Source organism: Dasypus novemcinctus, chromosome 29 (assembly GCF_030445035.2).
Source record: "Dasypus novemcinctus isolate mDasNov1 chromosome 29, mDasNov1.1.hap2, whole genome shotgun sequence".
In the NCBI taxonomy this organism is placed as follows: Eukaryota; Metazoa; Chordata; class Mammalia; order Cingulata; family Dasypodidae; genus Dasypus; species Dasypus novemcinctus.
Window position 1 is genome coordinate 33766892 of NC_080701.1, and position 5314 is coordinate 33772205.

At 43.3% G+C, this 5314-nt stretch overlaps 1 pseudogene; it reads left to right on the forward strand.

Moving 5' to 3' along the window:
* The first annotated feature begins 3084 nt into the window (after positions 1 to 3084).
* Positions 3085 to 4935, forward strand: LOC101425986 (transmembrane and coiled-coil domains protein 1 pseudogene; annotated as a pseudogene).
* Positions 4936 to 5314: the final 379 nt, after the last annotated feature.

Sequence of the window (5314 nt, forward strand, 5' to 3'; positions counted from 1 at the left end):
AACTATTTTTTTAATGAAAAGACAGTAATTTTGTTAAGACTTACTATTTTTGTCATTGTAGAAATCTTATTAACATTTAAACTCATGTATTAATATAAGTGCTTATTTAATATTTGGCCATTTGAATAGAGCTCTTTTAAAAAATTTTTATTTATTAATTTATATTACCATCCAGAGGTATCAAAATATACACTGACATTGAACAGACAAGCACAAAACAATTACAACACATTAGCAGAAACACACAGATTATAATTGACTCATAATTCTTCACAAATTACACAGAACAGAAATACAAAAAGACAAATGATTAAGACAGACAAAGAGACAAACCAGACAACCTGAACCAGGGTCAAGAGCGACATCTCGCTCTGGCCCAGGGGTGGGATCTATATGCTGTGTCCAGCAGATCCTCCTCCCCAAATTACTCTGCAGAGTTTTCCCAGAAAAACAGACTCACCTAGGGATGGCCCGTTTGCTGATCCTGGGCCCAGGAACTCCTACACTCTCCAGATTGAATTTAGGTGGAGACAATTTCCAGGGCCGGGCGGCGTCCAGGGTGGAGGAACGTCTCTCCAAGGCCTTCCCCTTTGACCGCCAGTCCATCCCCAGAATGTACCCATCTCCCTGAGTCTGAGGAGATCAACCCTGCTGGAGTGGGGGATCTCGTCGATCTACCTCGCTGGGGCCTCCAAATGTTATAGACCAGCGATATGGACCAAACTCAGACTTTGAATAAAGTTTCAATTGAGAGCTTTATTAGCCGCACGGCGACTGCCTCATCCTATGCAGAGGAGAGAGCAGCCCCAGGTCGCGGGGGAAGTTTGCTTATATAGGCCTTTAGGTTAAGGGCAGGGGGTAATAGCTCAGCAAGCAAGCATGTACAGAAGCAGGTGTTTGTGGTTAATTAAGTGCTGGGCATTCTATCTGGGGAGACAGGAGGTTGGGGAATTCTTGTTATTTACAAGGGTCTGGGTCAGGTTGGTCTTTTGGCAGGGGCTGATGAGACTTTCTACAGGAGGAGGCTTTGAGATAAGGTTTTACAGTCAAGCAAGCTTGTTACAGAAGCAAGATAATGCGGTTAGGGGGCTGTGGAGTTTTCCTCTCTGATGGAGGTGGTCACAGGCTCCTACTTCTCCACAGTAACCACACTCCAAATAAAAACATCAATACATCCTTAATTTGGTAAATTACTTTTTAAGCTCAAAGTAATTGTTTAATCTCAACTACAGAGTGGGGCAAGCATATGGAACTTCTCTGGGTTATATTCCATAAATAATGGTCAAAGTGATGCTTTTTATCTTGTTATCAAGGTTTTTTTTTGTGAAATTAATTTGTGCAGCAGACATGCAATAAAGAGATACATGAACAACTGATAAATGCATAGTGACAAATTAGATGAGTGACCTGAAGGAATAGTAGAGTCATAATTAAACCAATGGGGAGGAGAAAGGGAAGTCTAACTTGGGATAAAATTCATAGAAGGGATATCTGAGGAATTGTCATTATTAGGAGAAGGTAGGAAAATGAGTGTGGGGTAAGAATGTGTGTGGAGAGATTAGAGTAGGAATGAAGGTTGACAGTAGTGCTCAATGAAAAGATAGCATCAGTACTCCTTTGCGTTTGTGTCATTCTGGCAGGGTGTATCAAAGATTAATCTCTGGATTTTTGAGGAGCTACTACTGTTGGAGACTTGAGGAAGATTACCTTTACATGTGGGTGGAAACTGGTTCAGTTTGACATATATTTCAGTTTTGAGGTAACAAACACAAGTAGAATTTAAACCTTAGAAATAAAATCCAGGCAATAGTTTTGAACACAGCAGAGAAGTGGTCTGGCAAAATGGGAGCCATTAAAGGAATGCATGAGATTTTCAAGATATGATGTAGCATGTAGTTTTGAGATGCTTCAATAGTATTGCTTTAGAATTTCTTGGTGAGGACATTGGGGATGAATGACTAGAACAAAGACAGTCAAGAGCCTCAGATATAAAAAATAATCGTAAGAAAAACAAAGTTCCCCCAAAGAAGTCATGGTCCAATTTTAGTTTCATCCCAAGTAAGAGGATCATTGGATTTAAATTTGAGGAACTCGCTGGTGATCTTAGTCATTTTTATTTATGGTGAAATCATGTTACATTAGAAATTCACAGGATGAGGTTTGTGAGAAAATGGTAATTACAGGTAGATGGCTCTGTACATTTGATCGTAAGGAGGATAAAATTGAAGCAGGAGCTGGGAAAGCACAGGTTCAGTGGTGGCTTGGGCTTCGAGATGGTAGAGGGTGTATGAAAGCATGAAAGATGGATAGAAAATATAGGGAAATGGTGCTGGTAAAGGGGATTTCGTATATATTCAATAATTCAACTTAGTAGAGAATGTAAAAAAGAAAGGGATTCATTTAGAGAAATTGGATGGCCAGGGGTAGAGATGATTCTTAAGTCCAATTTTACTTTTCACAGGAAAGGAGGGGTAACTGAAGATTACGACGATACTAGTATTTGTAGATTTCATAATAAAGATTAATCTCCGGATTTTTGAGCAGGTACTAGCTAGTATTGGAGACTTAAGAAAGATTATTGTTTATTTGTGGAGTGAAAATTAATTGCTTCGGGTTGAGGTAGTTTTGCAAATCAATTAATTCCTCGGTATAGTAGGAGGCAAACTCTGCCTGGCTCATGCGCCCCTCACCAGAGAAGGTTAAGGGCGGCAGTGGAGGCGCGCGTGCTCCGTGCTCCCACGCAGGTTCGCCCTCTCGCCCAGGGGCTGAGGTGGCGGTGACGGTGGCTGAGGATATGCCAGGGAGGCCAGGAGCTGGTGGTTGGGGGAATGGGCAAGGCGAGGTGGCCACCGCGGGGGCAGGAGCAGGCGCTAGAGCTTGACAGCTGGCCCTGGTGGGAAAGGCCCCTGCTCCTGGTCTCCTCCTTCTAGGATCTCTGTTCACCTTACAAGTACTTGAGGAAGAGTGATGAAGATGGGTATGAATCCTCTGTTTTACAGCTGCATGTGTAGGAAAGCAAATGCTTACCTAATTTGATGTGTTTAAATTTTTTTCTTTGCAAATAAGAATATTATGTCCCTACTGATGGAGCCTTCCATCAGTGAACAGTTATATGAGGACCCTGATCTGGGAAGAAACATCCAAGTAGCAGAGGCCAGGAAACAGACAGACACAAAACAAAAATTGTCTAAAATGACTCATAAGGCTTTGGAGAATGGTAATGTGATTGGCCAAGGCCGAAGCATCTTTTCCAGCACCAGCACAGGAGGTCATCAGCGTCTTCGCTCTAGGAGGTCATCAGTGTCTTCACACTATGTGTAGCAAATTCAGGCAGAGCCAGAACCAGAAACGGATCTGGAAGGACAGAACACATGTGCCAAAATTGACACTGTCTCCACCACTCACAGCTCTGAACCAAGTCCTGTAGCAGATCCAAGTGCTACCCAAAATGAAGAGGGATGAGCTTGCATAGTAGGTGGGGCAAGCCGGAGGTCCCAAAGGGAAGCCCGCAGGTCGACAAAAGATATGGCCAGGAGATCGCAGCTGTTATGCAGTCAGGCCACCCCAGGTCTTCATGCACTACAGATGCTCTTATCAGCCCAGCTGTGATGGAAATAGCTTTTGCAGTTGCTGTTGCTGCATGTGTACCAGGAGAGGAGGCAACTGTAGAGTGGATCGAGTGATTGGAAGTAAGCAGCCTTGCCTACACTTCTAGCGCAGTAGCCTCTAGCACTGATGGCAGCAACCACTCAGACTTCTTGGATGGAACGTCAGATCCTCAGCACACTAAGGCTGCTATAGCTGACCGGCAGCAAAAGAACCTGAAGCTCAAAGAATGGATCAAGATTGTGCAAACAGGATGGGATAACAACGTTGCCGAGTACTTGAAGCTTTCCAACAGTGTAGACAAGCAGCAGGCAGCCCTTATCAAGCAGGTCTTTTAGAAGGACCAAAAGCTACAAAAGAAGCTTGAATGCTATTACCAGGAGCTCCAGGAGGTAGAACAAAATGGGATCCCACACCAAGGTCTAAAGGATGTGCTGTGGTCTGTGTGAAGCATGGGTTCTTCAGTTTCTCCCAGGCACCCTTTCCATAGCTGGGGCTGTGGTCTCAAAGCCCAGAGAGATTTCCTCACCGATTTGAAATAAACTTGGCAGTGCAGACATCTTGTATCTGAAGAATTCTTTAGAAAAAAGGGCAAGTGGAGGATGGGGAGAAGACTTTGGGGGGTGATTTCAAATTTTCAATAGAGCCCAAAATATGATAGTGAGGAAGATTGCTCTAGTGCCACATCAGACTCAGTGGGAGCCAACAGAACCACCAGGAGCATCACTGTAGGAGCATCCAGATCCAATACCAACACCCTGAACTGCAGAGCTCATGGTTTGATGCACTACTACACAAGATCCAGGAGATCTGGAAAAGAGAAATCCTTTGAGACCCTCAAGGAACATTATCAGAAGAACTTTTCCTTAATTATGCAGAACTTACAGAAGGAGTGATATAGGTGTGAACATTTAGAAGAACAACTAAACAGAGATCCATCAGAATGAAATCTTGAACTTGAAGCAAGAATTGGCCAGCATGGAAGAGAAAATCTCCTTTCAGTCCTATGAACAGGCTGGGTCATCCAGGAGGCCCTGGAGGCATGTCAGACCCACGTCTCCAAGATGGAGCTACAGCAGCAGGTGGCACAACTGAAGGGCTGGAGAATGCCACTGCCTGGAACCTTCTGGACAAAGTCATCAACATCCTTCTGGCCATCATGGTGGTCTTTGTCTTTGTCTCCACAGTGGCCAACTGCATGGTTCCCCTCATGAAGACTCATAACACAACATTCAGCACTTTATTCCTTGTGGCTTTCTTTTCTATCTCTGGAAGCACTGGGATGTCTTCTTTAGCTATGTGGAACATTTCTTTTCATCCACCAGTTGATGCTAGCACAAGAAGGCAGATGCTCTCCTACCCTCTTCTGATTGTATGCAGCAAAGAATTAGACAGCAACTTATCTGCTCTGAAGTTTTCTACAATTACATAAGAGTTGAGTGAATCCACTTACATTTATAATAATAATGGTTTTTTTTTCCTTCAAGAGATGCAATTACAATAGTAATTTTCAGATTTTATTGAGGAAGATTTTTGGGCAAAACTCTTGGATCATTCGTATGTAGCATGATTTTCCTTGGGGGCCAAATCTAAGAACAGTCCTTTAATAGGAACCAGCAAGCTGGAGCACACTGAAGGTCATTCTAAACTGTGGCTTGAATGACTGCACTAAACCCACTGAAAAGATGAGAAAATATTATTAGGGCAA